The following is a 20,405-nucleotide window of genomic DNA, read 5'->3' on the forward strand; positions in this document are numbered from 1 at the left end:
ACATTCCTATATTATTTTTTAAATCTAATACCTGAACATTTGGATTTGCATAGAGGATACGTTTGAAAGTGATTGTTTGATTTACAAAATACATTTTTATTATTCAGAAGAATTCTTTTTGCATGCTCGTGTAAAGTGCTTTAACTCCTTGCCTGAGGGGAAATGAGGTTTATACGCAAGTTTTTAAAAACTGCTGAAGATTCAGGTTACAGGTGGTAAAATCCAAATCAGACTAGCTTGAGCAAAGAACTTGCTTTTCTTGGCTTACATGATCAAAGTTCAGGAAGAGCGAAACGAAAATGCCACCAGAACTCACCTCCCGGCACCTCACGCCTCCGCTTTTTCTCTCAAACCAACTTCACGTGTGGAGGAGCAACCAGCACATGCTCTAAGACTTAGGATGAGGGAGTTCCACTTTGGAAAAGCCTGGAAGGAAGAATCCAGAGCAAGCAGCGAAGGTAGCAGCCAGAGGAAGGGTCCTGGGAGGGTCCTCCACGCTTCTGCCCCAGGACCTGTTCCGCAAACGTGCCACCTCTGAAAAGTTGGGCTCTTCTGAGTTTCCTGCAGAAGCTGATCTTCCATGGGACAGACGTCTGCTCAAGAGGAAAGCAAAGGAACGTGTTGGGAAAGTGGATAAATGAAAGCCTGGAAATTAATTTTAGGTACCATTTTCTCCAACCGTAAATCTTACTAAAGTTAGAGAGTCACATAAAAACTGCCTAGATTTGAGGGGGATCCGTAAAGTTTCTCAAAGGCCCTACATGATCTGCATGTGAAAATGGTCTTCATATGAAAATGGTGTCCCAGATGTTGGTCATCCATCTGCCTTCTCACCTCAATCCCGCTTTCACGTCTGTGATGTGCAGACAAACTAAAAACCTGTTCTTTGCCCATGGGCCTTTGATTTCTTTAAAAGTAAGAAAATTGTTTTAGAGAAAGACATTTTCTAGGAACAGCTTCGTCTCTGGAGTCTAAACCCCTGGCATTCCACAGCAGAGTCTCACCACTGTTCAGTGTGCTGGTAGCCATGTCTCTACCTTAGTTCTGCAGTTTCCACTGGAGGGTCAGAGTAGGACACCGGCAAGGGATCGTGGTGGCCACCGTCAACCACAGGGTCTGAGCCCGGGCATTTCTAACAAGTAGGGAGCAGTGAGCTTCTGCTCTTTCACATGTCGCAGGTATGTAGAGAACTATTTTTAGGCCAACACGCAGGAGTAAGAAGTTGATACATGCTCACATTTTACAAGGTCCTAACTATTCCTTTCAGTTTAATCTTTTTTTTTTTTTTTTTTTTTTTTTGCATGCAATCTATGCTTCAGTAAACCCGGATCCGTTGTGCATGATTCTGAAGTTTCAAGTCAGCTTATTAAAAAGCCCAGGAGCTGTACTCACAGCTTTAGCTCAGCATGTTGTTTCTGCACTTACTGTCTTTCAGGAAAAGTTTTTTAAAAACTTTCCTCCTCGGCCGTCTCAGACTCAGACTCCACAATCCACATTCCCGCAGGAGAAAAACAACTGGTTAGCGGCCTCTTGTCCTCAGCATGGAATTCAGTGTCTACCTAGCACAGAAGTATTTTTCACTAGTTCTCTTTTACTTTTATACTAGTTTATGGTTTGCATGAACCTCACAGCCTTCCAAGAGGCACTGTAACAGGCAGTGCCTCTCTCAAACCTCAAGAATTGCTGTCTTGAAAATCTCAGTGGTAAGACTTTGTGGGGAAAAGATGGAAGCCTGGGGGAATCAAGATATTCAGTGAACCCATGAGAGCACTTAGAATTTTTTTTTTTACATTTGTATCAGTTGGATGCTTTCAACTGCAAGTAACATAAAACTAACAGTGACTTATACCTCATGACTTTTATTACTAAAGTGTAGAAATAGGTGATTCTCAGGATTGGTTGGCAGCTTAACCCTTCATCTTTCCACTCTTACCTTCCTCTGTGTGTTAGCTCCCAACTTCACCCTTGGGATTGCCTGATCACAACGTGGCTGCCACAGCTCCAGGCATCACATCCTCACGCAGCAGCATCCAAAGCAAAAAGAGATGCACAAAAAGGGCTCTTCTCATATGTCTCTCTCTTTTTAATCAGGGAGAAAGCTCTTCCACCCTTCCCACAGAAGTCTTCATGTCTCATAGGCCAGGACTAGGTCACATGATAGCAAGACAGGTTGCAAAAGGGAATGTTTAGCTTTTTCAGCCCCTCTGGTAGGAGGCGGGCAAGGAAGAAGGAGTCTGGAAATGGTTGTTGGTTGGCATTCAACAGTGTTGTTTATGATGTTCGTGAAAATAAAACACAGGCTACAGACTAAACAGCTATACGACTAGCTTGATCTGAAATTCGAGGGGTTGCAGGAAGTGCAAAAAGTGAGTCTACATTTGGTAGACTTCGAGGTCGGGAAGGGATGTCAGGGGCACAGTCGGTGGCCCTCAGGCTTGTTCAGGGTGGGTGGACCTAGAAGGCATCATGTTCTCTACTGAACAATATGTTCTTTTTGAAATGCTGCAAATTACTGACGTATCTAATTGCTTCCTACAACACAGGAGAGGTGTACCTGCAGAAAGTCTGCTTCTGATGCATGTATGCAATTAAATCAAAAGGTCAGGGGTTCATGGAAAAAGAATGTAGCTGTTGAACCAAGCATGGCCAGTGAGATTTGGGTTTTCTGCATTAATATTTATGTGAATACCTTTGCTTGGCTATGAACACCAGCAAGTGGTAGGAGGCAAATCAGTAGCAAGTCCACAAAGTTTAAGAAAACTCTAAGAGAAAAAGTGAAAGATGGAGAAAAGTCTATTAACTTCTTCCTGCCAATTAATAAAACCATGATTATTTTGTTTGGACAGCACAATATCTTGGTCTGGTTGCTAAAGACCAGTTTTTACAGGCAGATAGTTTCACAACCACTAATATGATGAGTCAGGAGTCCTGGGCTGAGCCCCCTTACCAGCCTTACCGCTTGCTTCACTCTTGGGAAGGCATTTAACCTTGCCAATCCTCAGTGCCATATTTCTAAAATAACAACAATAATAATGATAATGGGAATAATTATAGAGCATTTGTTTACTGTCTTACAGCCACAGTTCTAAAGCCTTTACACGCTCACTAAATCTTCATCGCATCCCTAGGAAGTACGTACTATAATGATCTCTGTTTTACAGATGAGGAAATCAAGGCAGAGAAAGTTGAAATAACTTGCCCGAGAGTACCCAGCTACCAAGTGGTGACTCCAGATTCAAACCCAAGGATCCTGACTCCAAAGAATAGAGACCCTACCCAACTGAGAGCACTTGGTAAGGATCAAGTGAGGCCAAACACATGAACACGTTTTGTAAACTATAAAACCATACATGCATGGAAACATAATGTAGTCCATGTGTAATAACTGGAATCCTACTTACACCACCACCCAAACGAGTCCATTTCCCTTAGCGTGCTCGCTAACAGCCACCCCAGAGCACCGACACAGATGCTGCAGTATCCCAGCAAAAGAACATAATCCTCTGAATGGCTAGTGTATAGATTGCAGTAGGTATTAGAGGAATATAGAGGACCTAGTGGACATAAGTGTTACACCACAGCAGCCCTTCCTATAAATCCCAGGGTGATTGTGACTATTCACATTTTTCTTTGGAGGTCTTTCTATAAAAGGATTGGTATTGGCATGGAGCCCACTGTCCAAGCCTTAGATTCATCTCAAGTTTAGGCCTTAACTAATTCCGTACTGTCTAGTTCTGCACCCTTCTTTCTGTGACACGATCATTAACTAGGATATTTCATTCTTAATCAACCAAGTCAACCATCTGCAGCACTTTTCAAAAATTTCAGCCGCTTTTCAAGTTTCCCAGAAAGCTGGGCTGCCCAAATCCCGACCAGGCCCTTGGGAATGTTCACATCCCTTCCAGATTCTGCTTTATTTGTATAAAGCCTTTCTTGCCTCCTCACAGCTTTCCATGGAAACCTTGTGTCTCGTCCTCTTCTCAAGCAAAGCAAGACTTCAGATCTCAAGGAGGTGGGAGGAAGAGTAGGCACACAGGGTACACCATGCTTTTACCCCAGATGTTTGTATATAATACACACACACAACTGCAAAAGAATAGACACACAGGGCACACCATGCTTTCACCCCAAATGTTTGTATATAATATATACTATGCACACACATACACAACTGCACAAGAATAGGCAAATCCACAGAGACAGAAAGGGGACTGATAGTTGCCTGGGGCTGGGGGGTGTGGGAAAATGGAGAGTGAAAGCTAATTAATTCTACTATTTCTACAGGGTTTCTTTTTGGAGTGATGAAAATATTCTAAAAACCAATTTGGGTGATGGTTGTACAACTCGGTGAATGTAATGAGAACCACTGACTGGTACATTTTAAATGGGTAAATTGTACGTTGAACTCTATCTCAATAAAGCTGTTTAAAAAAAAAAACGTCCACTCTACACCTCCAGTTTACAGATGAAACACTGAAGCCTGAGAATTGTACCTTCGACTGCACGGGTCACACAGCAGTGACCGGGGACCCAGGCTGGGATCTGAGGGGCCAGCTCCTCCTGTGGCCCCATGACTCCTGACTAGTCTCCCAAGATGATGCTTTGGTCGCTGCTAAATCCTAAATTACTTTTTATTAGGGTTCAGTGAGGACTAAATGACATAACCTAGTCGTCCACCTTATGTTTGCAACGTTTTATGAGGGGCAGAGTCGACTCCTGGTCAGCACAGGGAGAGAATCAGAACTCCTCCATTTATGCGTTTGTCTCTCCAAAGACACCGTAGGCCCCCCCCACCCCGGGGCAGAGTCGGGACTTGCTCCACTCTCATCCCCAGTGGCCAGCAAGATGCGTGTGGCAGCCAGGGTGGGGCGCGAGGGGACAGAGGCGGCCCATCCTGACCACAGAGGCCTCTTCTAGGGAGCGAGTCAGCATGGGGCCAGAAGGGGGCGCTATAAAAGGCAGCGAAGCCCAAAGGTCAGCCATCCCAGGACCCCTATCTCCCCACTCTGACTGGATCTCAGTGATTCATCCCCACGCCCCCAACTCGGACTCACCCAGGCCTGGGTAGGCAGGTAACTGTGTTTCACAATTCCCCAGCTGTGAACCGGCTTCTTAGGCTCCGGTTCCCTCCGAGAGATGCCCATCCTCCTCCCCCTCCCCCTCCCCCCTCCCCTCCCCCTCCTCGTCCTCCTGTCTCGGGCATCTCGGGCAGCGGCATCCAGGCGGGCCTGTGAGGGAGGGTGTGAGGACCTCCACGGAGAGCCAGGAGGCTGGGCGTGCTGGTCTGGGCACCTGCAGAATCGCTTTGAGCTTTAAGTTTCTTTGTCCGTAAAATAAGGCGAGTGAACCTGGTGCTTTTATTGTCCTTTCCAGACCCGTAACTCTGGTTCTAAAGCACTTCAGTCTTGGAATGCGGGCACCCCAGGACCCAGGACTCATGGAACGATAAAATGTAAGTGTGTAAGGAAGAGACCTTCCATTAAAGAATGCCCATTACAAACAATAAAAGTAACATAGGATAGCAAAAAGGGGAGCCTTTTTCTTCTTTCTTCAACTCTAACTCATTCTCATTTACCGCCAACATTGCCCTGAATCTCTATCATTTGTTAAAACTTAACGCCTCCAAGAAGCTGCCTGGATCAACTTCACTGCTGTCTGTGCTCCTCCCTGTGGCTTGGGTAGGAACGTGGCCTCCAGAGCCAGGCTGCTGCGGTTTGAATCCTGTGTGACCTCGGGCAAATGACTTAAGTGAGTGCCTCAGTTTCCTTCTCAGTAAGAAGGGATAATAACAGAAGCTACTTCACAGGGTCATCGTGAGGATTCAGTTAGTTTATATATCAATACATAAGCTCCCACTACCTAGAAACAATTTGTGTTAGCACAGAATTGAGTGTATTTTCCACACGTTGACATGTTTTATAGTTGCTTCCAAACATCTTTGGAAGAACTGTCCTCTAACTGGTGTAAAAATTCTGATGGAGGACTTTCTCCTAATTTGAAACAGATTGCTCTGGGAAGCAGCAAGCATTTACCAAAGACTCTGTGTGTGCAGGGCATTATTTTGGCACTGGGAAAGGACACCAGTTAGAGGACAAAGTCCTCCATCAGAATTTTTATCAAGGATGATCTGCCCTTATTGTTAACTCGGATGTTTGTTGGAGAGTTGTCACCTTCTTGTTTGCCTTGTTCCTCTGAAGCCTTGTTTCCTATTTTGCCTGAAAATGTCCTGTGGCTGTGCCACCCTGGTACTTCGGGACTGCTCTGTACTGGGCTTCAGATTACAGGTTAAAATTAGCCTCCTCACTGTCTGAGGGGGACCAGAGGAGGCAGGAGTACAGTGGGAGTGGACGGGGTGGTGGGCTAGAGGTGAGAGCCCCCCTCAAATGTTGGCATCCACTGAGGGGGCACGGGGCCCAGGGATCCCCAAGGTTATAAAAATCCTGCATTCATGTCATGGCTCATGTGTCTTTGCAAAGGTCTGCTGCTGCTACGTTTTAGCAGCATTGACAACTAGAATCCTGCAGATTGTTCCTTTTGTGATTATAAACTGTCTCTGGAGTAGCACGATGTGGGCGGCTGCAGTTTATAGAACTACTTGGACGAATCAGCCTGCTCCTCAAAGGAACACTCGCTTTACAGTCTTCCAGGCTCTTTCTTGCAAAACAACATGATACGTCAGTCTGTTTGGGAGGAAAGGAGAAGAGAAAGGGCATCATCCAACTTAGGGACATGAAGAAATACCAGAGCACAGGCCAGCCCTGAATAGAATTCAGCAGGAACTGTCTTTTATGCATCTCCCTCTCTGTTCTCTGGGCCTTCTCCTCATCCCATGGTCTCCATTCTTCTGTCAGACGCCCACTCCCTTCATGTATTCTCAAGACCCTAACCCACCAAAACCAAACCCCAAACCCTCTACTCTCAGGAAAAGTGCAAATCTCACCCTTTCATGGCTTCATTATAAGGGTGGGCTTTGACCAAAAACAAAGAGACCTGGGTTCAAATCCTCCCTCTTCTACTTCCTAGTTGTCTAAACTATTGCAAATTGCCTGACGTCTCCTATGTACAATACAGGTCATAACACTCACCGTACCTGGTAGTGTGCTTTCAGCTGCAAGGAGCCAAAAAGCAAACTCAAGTAGGTTTAACCAAAAGGAGATATATTGACCCACATAATCGGAAGTTCAAAGGTGGGACAGGCTGACTGAACCCTGGTGTCAGGGGCCCAGGTTTCTTCTGCATCTCTGCCTTCCGTCCTCAGTGTCAGCTGCATCTTGAGACTGGCTTCTTTCACAATCAGGGTGTCTGCCAGCAGGACAGAGAGGGCAATGCCCTCGACCAAGAACTGATAACTGATAGTACCAAGGGAATACTGTGTGCTGATTGGCTTAAGCCTGGGTTCTTAAACCAATTACCAGCAAGGTAGGGACACGATTACCATGATTGGTATACAGACCAGTGGTTCTCAAACTTGAGCATCGTCAGAATTACCTGAAGGATTTATTAAACCACAGAAACTCAGTGCCAGAGTTTCTGATTCAGTAGGTCCAGAGAAGAGCCCGAGAATTTGCCTTTCTGACAAGTTCTGAGATAACACTCTAGCTGCTGGACCTCTCTTTGAGAACCACTAACATAGACTAATCAGGGCTACCCCCGCACTGGGGTCAGTTCTTCAAATTGCACAGTGAACAAAGAGCGAAATGGATGTTGCAGAGTTAACTGTGATATTCAAAATCTTGTGGAGTAAATGGGGAGATTGTTACAGTAATCTATCGCTGTGTAACAAAATGCTCCAAAACGTAGTGGTTTAAAACACCAATTTATTACTATTTCTAATAGTTCTGTGGATTGGCTGGGCTCAGCTGGGCAATTGTCACTTAGGGTCTCACAGGTAGTTGTAGTCAGATGTTGGTTGGGGCTGGAATCACCCAACGGCTGCTTTGAGCTGGATGCCCAAGATGGCTTCTTCATTCACATGCCTGGTACCTGGTGCGGAGTGGCTGGAATAGCTGAGGACTGGCTGGGCATCTCTTTCTCCATTCAGCCACCCCACATGGTTAGCTTGGGCTTCCTCACAACATGGCAGTTTTAGCAGAATTGAATTTCTTTTTTTTTTTTTTAATTAAAGTATAGATTATTTACAATGTTGTGTTAGTTTGAAGTGTACAGCAGTGATTCAGTTTTATATATATATATAAGTATATATATATATATGTTCTTTTTCAGATTCTTTTCCATTATAGGTTATTACAAGATATTGAATAGAGTTCCCTGTGCTATACAGTAGGTCCTTGTTCTTTACCTATTTTATATATAGTAGTGTGTGTATGTTAATCCCAAACTCCTAATTTATCCCCCCTCCCCACCAAGAATTGGATTTCTCACATGATGATTGACTTTCCCCAGAGTGACCGTCCCAAGAGACTGAGGCAGAATCTGTAAGACTTCTCCTAATCTAGGCTTGGAAGCCACAGAGTGTCACTTCTGCCCTATTCTACTAGTTACATGTGAGTCACAGGGCCAGCCCAGATTCAAGGGAAGGGCACTGCACAAGGGCGTGAATATGCAGAGGCAACGGTCATTGAGGGGCCATCTCAGGGACCAGCTACCCCAGGGATTAAAGGAGATCATTCATGTAAAGTCCTGAATATGAATGTAAGTGAAGCACTTACCATAAGTCAGTGCTCAGGAAATGAGTATTATTATGATTGCTGTTCTTTTCAGGGACTTTGCTTGTTACACTTGCTCTGTTAATTTAGGAATTTAAGGCTTTCTCAACTAGCAAAGGATTTTCAGGTGCTAGCCTGCAGGTGAGGTAATATTTTCTCAGCGAGTGATCTTTCCAGGGTCCCCCAAAACCATACCTACAAGTAACTATTTCCTTAACCAGGAGTAAGACCCTGCACTCCCAAGTATTTCCGTGATACAGTGGAAAGGTACCTTTTCTGTTGGCTTCCACATGGCTCCTGTACTAGAACGTTGGCTTTTGATGAGGCTCCTACAGACTGGCTGATTTTACTGGTAATCATGACAGCTCTTTTTTTTTTTTTTTTTTTATAGTTTTTTTTTTTTTTTTAGTTTTTATTTATTTTATTTTTGGCTGTGTTGGGTCTTCGTTGTGGTGCGTGGGCTTCTCTTGTTGTGGAGCATTGGCTCTAGGCACGCAGGCTTCAGTAGTTGTGGCTCACGGGCTCTAGAACACAGCACAGGCTCAGTAGTTGTGGCACACGGGCTTAGTTGCTCCGCAGCATGTGGGATCTTCCTGGACCAGGACTCGAACCCATGTCCCCTGCAATGGCAGGCAGATTCTTTACCACTGCGCCACCAGGGAAGCCCTATGACAGCTCTTTTATTCTGTTTAGTACTTTGGTAAAAGCTAGTCCACCGATGTCCTTATTCACGTTTCAGTTACGGAAAGTCTCTGGAACAACAGCTTATACAGTTACTCTGTATCACTCCCAGCTGGGCACCTCCACTCAGAAGACAAATACACCTTCCCAATTTGAACAACACTTCCCATCACTTAGCTCCAGAATAGTCTGGTAGATAGAACAATTTTTCTTATTTCTGCCAAACATGTACCTATGTATCTTAACTTCCTACTTACCAGGTTGTTTTCCCCCTTTCCTTCAAAGGGTGAGAGTGAGTTGGGTTTTTATTCAGCTGCATGACCCAGAGAAACTTGAGGGGCTCTCCGTTTCTGCATGTTGTTGGGAGTCGGGGGGTGGGGGGAACAGGTGCAATCTAGAAGAATCTACAGGTTCGGAGGGAAGAAGCAAGGGGAACCTGAGGAACTAGAATGATTCGTCTGTCAGCTAATGTACCCCTGCAGCCCTGCCAAGCTCTGATGTGTTTAGACTTGAACTTCACAGGGAAGGTCGCATAAAAGCAAGTTCCTGGGGTTTGTTCTGTAGTCTGAGTAGGCTGGAGTTTTCTCGCTGGGCTATTTCTGTATAAAAAGCTGTCTGGAACCATCTGAGAGTTACCACTGCAGTTTACTGTAATATATTTTCTAGTCACTTTCTGTTGCATCATTTCCCCTCCATCTTATGCTTAAGAGAATGACTGTGTGTGTGCTTGTGTATGTCCGTGCGAGTGTGTGTTGTGTGTGTTCCAAAGTTATGTTACCATGGAGAGTTATTTGGAAAAGGCGTCTTATGAACCACTTCAGCTGACGTATAAAACTGCATTTCAGAAATCAAAGCTCCTCTTATATGCATAGACTCTGCCTGGAAGGACACGTGAAAAAGTGGTAAGAGTAGCTGCCTCTGGGGGAGAGAACTAGGGGGTCAGTGGCAGAGGGAGACTCACTCTTCACTGTGTATTATTTAATTTTTTTTACCATGAGCATGTAATACTTTTTAAAAATGAAATCTGGAGATTCAGTGCCCAGGCTTCTTTTGGAAAATATTCACTGACTCACATGTTCCCTTTGACTCCTGTACTCAGCTCCCCGGGAAGAATTTGGGAATCTCTGAACAATCATGGGCTGAATATTGAAGGTGGAATCTGACTGCCTTCTTGGGTGCACATGACACATCTTCAAGGATACTTTCCTCACCCCTGTCCATTGGGATGGATAAAGGGTGTTGAGTGGAGATACCATGTCTGTCAGATTCAATCGTAATCAATAATGGCTTTAAACACATTCTTCCTGACAGTATCACAAAGAACACGCAGCCCGTGGTGAATGTAACAGCCCACTGACTGCTGGGAGTGGAAATATACATGATGCCTGAGGTCTGTCAAGCCAACATAAAATGGCTCATCCAGGTTGGACAGGGAAACTCCACACCTGGTCATGTAGAAGAATGAACACTTTCATAAACACTTTCATAATGTGTCTACACATGTTTTGATTCCCCAGCAGATGATGGCTCTGACTTCAGAAGTTGTGGTAACCTTACTGTGTATTTTCATATTCTCTGTGCTGAACGGATGACCCACTTCCAAACCAAGAGCACAAATTACAGATGAACATCCCAACTGCATTTCATTTTCCAGCCTCACTAGACTGGAGTCCATGAAAATAAGGAGTGTCAACACAGCACCTCTCACAGACGGTAGGTATTCAATGTGGGCAAACTGGATTGTGCTGGATGCAGTTCTGTTCACTGGAAATCATTAGCCAGCTCAGGAGGGAGGAAAATGGAATGAAAAAGAAAAACATTGCCCATCACAAAAATAACTCAAGAACTGTGCAGTCTGCCAACATTGGTCATTTGTGTTGAACTTGCTTTCAGCACTCTGTTAAATATACCACACCCTACCGTGGAAGCGATTATTCCTTTCCTTTTGAGTAGCAAAGTAATGGGAGCTAGAAAAACTTCTGTGAGTTTGGCAAGGGTTGGGGTAAATGTTTCCAGTCAATCTGGCAAAGGTGAGGGTGGCAGAGGGAAATCCATCTATTCATAGTGCTTTAGTGTCACCTGATCATTAAAGGCTACCTTTTGGAGGTTGAAGCCATGCTTTCCTGTACCCGAGACAATGCCTGGACCTCGTATACTTGGCTGACAACGTAATTTTGCTGCACAAGTTATTGTTGTATTGTTCCAATATGTTTGAAATGATCATGGAATTTCATGTAATGCTGAACGTGTTCCCTTGGGAAACACTTTATTTTGCACATAGAGCCACCCGGTCTGAAAGTTCCCTGCTGGAGACATTGTGCTACTCCACTGAACACAATGGGGCAGATGTTTCAGAGGATTTCAGTACGGTTGAGAGAAATGTGCTGACTGCCAGCCGTGTGGCAGACCCTTCCGTGAGTTTCTCACGTCTTCATGTGTTGTTGACAGCCACTCTGTGAGGCTGACGTCATTGACTGCTGTCCAAGGGCGGAAGCTGGAGCACAGGGAAGGGAGTGCCTTCCCGAGTGTGTTCCACTGTAAGTGACAGAGCTGGGATGCTGCAAACCCAGGCTATCCTGGTCCAAATGCGAACTTCTTTTCCTATAGCGGTGACACTGACTTCCAGTGCCTCTTTGAGGCTGAAGATCAAGGTGTGCTCATAGTTTGGACGTGGCTTTCAGGGAGGATGCCCAGACCATGGATGGGACATTGATGAGAATGAGAACTTGGATTTTTTTTGGGGGGGGGGTCCACTCATTGATAATACAATGGCATCTGGAGAGTTAGAGGTGGAATTCCCGCTAATCTAATAGCAAATATATAGAGACTGCACTATAGAGGCAGGATTGCAATCTCTAGAAAGACTGAGGAGGAGATAACAGGGCATCCCCTCAGTCATGGAGGATATAAGGTTTCATGGCTGGACTTCCCTGGTGGCACAGTGGTTAAGAATCCGCCTACCAATGCAGGGGACACTGGTTCGAGCTCTGGTCCGGGAAGATCCCACATGCCACAGAGCAACTAAGCCCGTGCACCACAACTACTGAGCCTGCGCCCTAGAGCCCGCGAGCCACAACTACTGAGCTCGCACACCACAACTACTGAAGCCACGCACCTAGAGCCTGTGCTCCGAAACAAGAGAAGCCACCGCAACGAGAAGCCCGCGCACCGCAATGAAGAGTAGCCCCCGCTCACCGCAACTAGAGAAAGCCCACATGCAGCAACAAAGACCCAACTCAGCCAAAAATAAATTAATTAATTAAAAAAAAAAAGTTAGACAAAAAAAAGAGCTTCATGGCTTATGTCCTTGACTCAGCATCAAGGGATCAAAGGGTTCAAGATGGAAACCCACAGGGAATATGACAACAGCCAATGACTAGAACCAGGTCAGAGCGAGACCAGCACTGGCCTGCTGTGTGGCAGGCACTATTCTAGTCATCACGGAAATAGCCATGAACAAAACAGATGAAGTCCTTGCCCTTATGGGGGTAGAGTATAAAGAGAGAAAATAAATAAACAAGTAGTTAACAAATACTGATAAATAACATAGAAAACAGTTCAGCCGACTAAGGGGGATAGAAATTTTGTTGATGGTGGTGCCTGCTATTTTCCATAAGGTAGTCAGGAAGGGCCACTCGCTATGGGACATGTGAGCTGAGACTTGAAAGCAGTGAGGGAGCAGGCTGTGCAAATATCTGGGAGAAGAGATTTACAAGCAGAAGGAACAGTAACTGCAAAATCCGTGAGGCAAAAGGGTACTTGGGGCATTGGAGGAATAGCAGAGATGGGTTTCCCAGGTCGGGTTCCCCAGGGAGCAGTGTCTGAGTTGGGGATTAGCACACAGGTTGTTTATTAGGGAACGCTCTTGGGGTCGACCTGTAGAAGGGAAGGGAGGGCAAGGAAACAAGACTGGGCAGAAGAAGAGGAAGAGGAAGAGCTGTGATGGTCTCAGCAAACGCCTCAGACCGCCAACGGGGAGCTCTGGAGATAGGATGGCCCTTCAGAGCTGCCCCACATCGAGCAGAAGGGGCTGAGCCCTCACACCCTGGTGTCCATCAGCCGTGGCTGCCACGGGAAAGGGGCGGGATGGGGTGGGGGGCCATCTCTCCTCCTCCGAGGCAGCCTCAGTGCCTGTGGGCTGTCAGCCAGCAGCACACCCAGTGCTAAGCCCTCAGTTCTTGAAGGTTCTGGGTGGCCCCTCCCACCATCCACTGCATGCTGGTGTGATTGGAGCAGAGTGAGCAAGGAAGCAGTGACAGAAAATGAGCTCAGAGAGGTGTCCAGGGGCCAGGTGGCGAAGGCCCTTATAGGGCTTGGTGAAGACTTGGACTTTTATTCCACTGGAGGTGGGAAGCCATTGAAGGTTTTTTGAAAGTAATGCTAAGCTCTAGCTTATGTTTTAACCTGCTCGCTCTAGCAGCTAAGTGGAATCGACCGTAGATGAGCAGAGGGGGTTGGGGGGAGGAGGGTTAGGAAGACTCATTCAGAGATACTTGTGATAAAGAGGTGACGATGGTTTAGATCAAAATGGTACTGTAGGTGGTGATTGTGAAAAGTTGTTGGATTTTGGATATATTTTGAAGGTAGAGCCAATAGCATTTGCTGATGGATTGGATGTGGGGTGTGAGTGAGTGAGAGGAAAAACAGAGACAACTCTACTGTCCTCTGGAGTCTAGGACACTAGAGAGGCTGGAGCCACCGTTTACTGGCATGGAGAAACCTGTATGTATTAGTTTCCTGTTGCTGCTGTAACAAATCGCCACAGACTTAGTGGCTTAAAACAACATAAATTTACTCTCTTACAGTTCTGGAGATCAGAAGCCTAAGGTCAAGGTGTTGGGAGGGTTATGTTCCTTCTGGAGGCTTTGGGGATAATACATTTCTTTGCCTTTTCCAGATTCTAGAGGCTGCCTGCCTTCCTTTGCTCATGGTCCTTTCCTCCATCTTCAAAGCACATCATTCCAACCTCTGGTTCTGCTGTCATATCTCCTTTGTCTCTCTGTAACTCTGATCCTCCTGCCTCTATCTTATAGGACTCTTGTGATGACATTAGCCCCACCCACATAATCCAGGATAATCTCACCATCTCAAGATTCGTAACTTGATCACATCTGCAAAGTCCCTTTTGCTATGTAAGGTGACATGTTCATAATTCTAGGGATTAGGACATGGACATATTTGGGGGTCCATTATTCACACTGCAGAAAGAGCTGGATTTGCAAGGTGGAATCAGAGCTTAGCTGTGCCTATGTTAAATTTGAGATATCTTGTAATATCCAAGTGTGGAAACATCAAGTCAGCAGTTGGATAAATGAGTCTGGAGTTCAGAGGAGAGGTCCCAACTGAAATATGAATGCGGTAGTTTTCACAATATATTTAAAGCCACATGACCAAAGATATCACTTAGGGACTGAATGCAGAAGGAGGAGAGGAGAAGTCCTAGGACTGAGTCTTGGAATATTCCATTGGTTGGGGATCCATAGAAGAGGAGGAACCAGCAGAGAGTGACAAGGGCGGCGGGAGGAGAAGCCTGAGAGAATGGTGGTCCAGAGGCCAAGCCAAGAAAGGGGTTCACAGCAGAGAGAACAGTCAGCTGCTGGGAGATCAAGTAAGATGAGGACTGCTCAGCACCCATCAGACTTGGCTGGTGACCTTGACAAGAGCAGTTCAAGGCCGTGGTGGGATGAAAGCCTGACTAAAACGAGTTCAAGAGATAAAGGGAGGAAAGGAATTGGAGACAACTGGTATCAACAATCTTCTGAGAGTTTTGTTGGAAAGAAGAGCAAAGAAATGGGTCAGTAGCTGGAGTGAGTTTGGGGTCAAGAGAAGGCCGATGAGCCTAGGGTCTTCCAAGGACAGCTCCAGTTCGAGTCTGGACTGGGCGAAGTCTGTGGGTGAGCACAAAGGGGGCCCACCTGAAGCTTGGAGAGGAGCGGAGGAGGGGGCCAAGCAAATCAGTGCTGTGATAAGTGACGGGAGCAAGGAAAGACTAATACAGATGTGCCTCTCTTTGTACAATGACTATCTTCCTACAGATGCTGAGAAGCTGGATATGGATTTAGGCTTTTGGAAAATTTGATCCTATTTTAACTACACAGGAAGTTATTTAGAGGGCACAGGGGTGATTTTTTAATGTGGAAAATCCTTTCCAAATGTAACTATTATGAGAATGTCCATGTATCAGTTTTCCCAAAAACTGAGTACGCCTCTCATTACACTTTTAGTTCCCCACCAACATCTAGTATGAAAGGAAATATAATTATATAATATTTTCTTCAAAGGATGGATCTTAAACTTTTTTTTTTTCAACCGAGGCGATCACAGTGCAATTGTGAGATGATAGAATGGCACGTAGTTTGAAAAAGCTAAAACACAGGGCAGGAAAGTAATTTTCCAGATGTCACTGAATAAACCTGGCCAAGCCTGGCAATGAAGCAAGAGAACAGGAATTCAGGGCCAGAAGGCCAGTTGCCCTCAGGACCCAAGGGAGATAGATGCACATTAGGAGCCATAAGGTGGGTGGGGGGGTGTTAAAAATTCAAGGACCAGAGTCTAATATTTAAACAGGACCTGGATAGCAGCCTGGGGCACGGGGACAGAAGACACCCCAGAATGCCTGCAGCATGGCCGGGCTAACAGCTTTGGTTTACATTAAGGAGATGGTGCCCCCCACCCGTGCTTGGAGACTCAAGGCTATAGAGTATCACCTTGGAAATGAGATCTTCAAAATCAGCCAGATATACCCAGAGAAAACCATAATTCAAAAAGATACATGCACCCCAATGTTCACAGCAGCACTATTTACAGTAGCCGGGTCATGGAAGCAACCTAAATGTCCATCCACAGAGGAATGGACAAAGAAGATGTGGTACATATATACAATGGAATATAACTCAGCCATAAAAAGGAATGAAATTTGGTCATTTATGGAGACATGGATGGACCTAGAGACTGTCATACAGAGTGTAGTAAGTCAGAAAGAGAAAAACAAATATTGTATATTAACGCATATATGTAGAATCTAGAAAAATGGTATAGACGAACCTGTTTGCAAAGCAGAAATAGAGACACAGACATAGAGAACACATATATGGATACCAAGGGGGAAAAGGGGGGGTGGGAAGAATTGGGAGATTAGGATTGACACATATACATTATTGATACTATGTATAAAATAGGTAACTAATGAGAACCTCCTGTATAGCACAGGGAACTCTACTGAATGCACTATGGTGACCTAAATGGGAAGGAAGTCCAAAAGGGAGGGGATATGTGTATATATATATATGGCTGATTCATTTTGCTGTACAGTAGAAACTAACACAACATTGTAAAGCAACTATACTCCAATACAAAATTAATTTAAAAAACAAAATCAGCCGGCCTCCTCAGGGCCTTTGACGCACTGTTCCCTCTGTATGGCCGACTCAGCCCTTCCCTGCACCCCTGGCTGACTCTTCCTCATCCTTCGGGTCTCATCTGAAATGTCACTCGGTCAGGAAAGCCTCTTCTGAGTGCCCCAGCCAGCCTCGTTCCACCTGAATCCATTTGGAGGGCCAATTAATTTGAAAGCTACAAATATTTTTTCTATCCCAACCTTAGAATAAAATTTTTAAAAAATGTTTTAAAGAAGGTGAGCATCTCATTCTAATCAGGTATCGTTGAGGCCATGACCAATGCTTTGTGAGCTAGGCCAATTGTGTAGATGCTGGAGCCCAATATAAGATTCTGGGCCCTTCCAGGTCTCGGAGTTAAGGTCCATAATGCTTCTGCCTGAAGCGCTCCTCCTACAAAGGTCTGGAGAGCCTGCTCCCTTTTTCCTCTAAGTCTCTACTAAGCATCGTCAGTCCGCATTCCTGAACTCTCCACAAAGCATGGCAAAGGCACCCAGGCCACCCCATCCCCATCCCTCTAACCTTGGTTTGTGTTTCTCCACGGACTCTGCTGGCATGTTCACATGTCTGTTTATTGACCAACTTCCCCCTTCCCATGAGGGCAGGGAGTGTCTTGTGCGCTGTTGTATCCCCAGGGCCTGGCGAGGAACAAGTGCTTGATAAATATTTGTTGAATGAATGAGTGGATTAGTCAATGTCCGACAACGGGGAGGGCAGGCTTCCCGGACACTGACCTGCCCATCACACCCCAGCCCCTAGCCCCCGGTCCGCAGGCCTCCAGGTAAGGAAAATCCTCCAGACTTCCCCTCACCTCCTTTTGTTGCTTTTTCTGCAGCACGGGGGTGGTCTCCTGGCCTCTTCTCCATTTCTTGGTTTGGTTCTCACCTTGTCCTGGCCCTGATTTCCCCGTACCTCTTGGATGAAAGCAAGGCTCTGGCAGCCTGTTCACGCACTGCTGTTCTCCAGCTGCTCCCCTCAGGCTCCATCTCGCCAGTGCTGAACATCGTACACCTCTTTATCTATTTTCACATTTTATGGCTCATTTGTAATAAAAATGGATTAAAATAAGTCTGCCACTGATTGGCTCCAATTTTTACATAAAAGAAACAAACTCAATGGCTCTATAATTCTAAAGAAGTCCCGATTTTAGTTCAATAGGGCTGTCCTCTCTGAGTTGGCCTAATTTAAGACAACTCTAACTCCTGCATTTTTCACACGTTTATTATGGCTTAAACTGGGCAATCTTCCTCACCCTGATCTCCATGGGAAAACTGGAAAAAGCAAAATGATCAGATTGGGCACCATCATGATACAATGACAAAAAAGAGAAACTTTTAAATGCTTCTCTGAACCTGCCTGCAGGATCTGGAGGACAGCAGACGGCCCACTGCTTCTCTGTACAGTAAGAGGGGAGCTTAGACTTCCTAAAGAGTAAAACCAGAGCTGTGCTCAAAGGAGGAACATCCTTTTCTTGATTTATGATCGGACTGACCTTGGACCCTGAGGAAAATTGTCTCTGTAATATGTTTACTTCATAGATAACTTAAAGAACATAGCTCTTACAGGTGGGAAAATAAATCAAAATTAGGGGGCTCATGTTCAGCTTCTATCACGGGAGCTGTATTAGTCAGGGTTCTCCAGAGAGACAGAAACAGAGGGAGAGAGAGAGACAGAGATTTATTATAAGGAATCAATTCACAAGGTGATGGCAGCTGAGAAGTCCCAAGATCTGTAGTCAGCAAGCTGGAGGCTCAGGAAAGCCAATAGCATAAATTCCAGTCTGAAAGCTGGCAGACTTAGACCCAGGAAGAGCCAAGTTTCAGTTTGAGTGTGGAGGCAGGAAAAGACCAATGTCCAAACACAAAACAGTTAGACAGAGAGTTCCCTTTCACTGGCAGAAGGGTCAGCCTTTTTTGTTCTATTCAGGTTTTCAACTGATTGGAGGAGGCCCACCCACACCGGGGAGGGCAATCTACTTTGCTCAGTCCACTGATTCAAATGTTGATCTCATCCCAAAACACCCTCACAGAAACACACCCAGAATAATGTTTGACCAAATAGCTGGGCCCTCAGGGCCCAGTCAAGTTGGCACACAAAATTAATCATCACAGGAGCACAGACTAACGATGAGACAAAGAAGCATGTTCATGTTGGAGGTTCTATCAATACTTGAGTTTTCTGGATGGAGAGGAACCTAAGAGGGAAACTCCCTCTTGCACAAAGGAGTGAGACTATGTGCCCGAGGACTTTCCCTGGCTGCAGGAGTGCGCTCCCGCTGAATGGCTGGAAGATAGGGAGCTACTGCCCCACGGGGAGCAGTCCTCAGCCAATGATGACTGCAAGTTGGTAGAGAAATACCCCAATTCCCTCACCTCTCTCATCAAGCAAATCTAATGTATGTTCTATACCACCTCCCAGAGGAGCTTAGTGGAATTGGGCCCCAGTTGTCCAAGGGTAACTCATCCTCATTAATGCACCTTATCCAATTCCTTTTCTTGTCTAATCCCACCCTCCCCTACTGGGGCTACCTGAAATCACCTCCAAAATAAACTACTTGCACTCAGATCACGTCTCAGGGTCTGTTTCTGGGGAAACCAGACCTAAGATAGGGGATAAATTGGACTTACTGATGAATTCACTTTACCTGGGTTTAGGGTTGAAATTCATATGACATGGCCCTCCAAAAAAATCCTACCTGAAATTTTGGTCTGATGTAGGCCAGGGTAGTAAATTATGCCTGGGAAAAATAAGTACAACTCTTCTCTGATAAACATATTTTAAATCCAGGCCTCAAAAAATTATCAGAGATAGATTTTCAAGGAATATGAGCTCACAATAAATATATCTCAGAACATACAAGGAAACAAGCCCTCATGCACAAGAGTTAGCAAAATCAGAATGAATTTTTTTTTTAAGTATTTATTTATTTATTTATAGCTGTGTTGGGTCTTCGTTTCTGTGAGAGGGCTTTCTCTAATTGTGGCAAGCAGGGGCCACTCTTCATCGCGGTGCGCGGGCCTCTCACTATCGCGGCCTCTCTTGTTGCGGAGCACAGGCTCCAGACGCGCAGGCTCAGTAGTTGTGGCTCACGGGCCTAGTTGCTCCGCGGCATGTGGGATTTTCCCAGACCAGGGCTCGAACCCGTGTCCCCTGCATTGGCAGGCAGATTCTCAACCACTGTGCCACCAGGGAAGCCCCAGAATGAATTTCTTTAAGTGAAAAAATATTGATCCAGAGATTCAGTGCAATCCCTGTCAAAATCTCAGCACATTTTTTTGAAAAAATTGACAGGCTCATTCTAAAATCTATATGGAATTGCAAAGGGCATAGAAAAGTCAAGAATTTTTGAAAAAAAAAAAACGAAGAAAGAGGAATTACACTGATTTCAATACTAGCTATAACGCTACAGTAATTAAGACAGTGTTGTACTGGTGTAAGAACAAGCATATCGATTAATGGAATATGGTAAAGAGTCCAGAAACAGATCTTCACATATATAGCCAATTGATTTTTGACAAAAGTACCAAAATAATTCAATGAGCTAAGGATATCTTTTCAATAAAATGTGCTGGAGAAACTGGATAACCACATGGAAAAAATGAGCCTTGACTCTTACCTCACCCCAAACCCCAAGATTAACTTGAAATAACCAAAGACCTAGACC

Source organism: Balaenoptera borealis, assembly GCF_965194805.1.
Source record: "Balaenoptera borealis genome assembly, chromosome: 12".
NCBI lineage: Eukaryota > Metazoa > Chordata > Mammalia > Artiodactyla > Balaenopteridae > Balaenoptera > Balaenoptera borealis.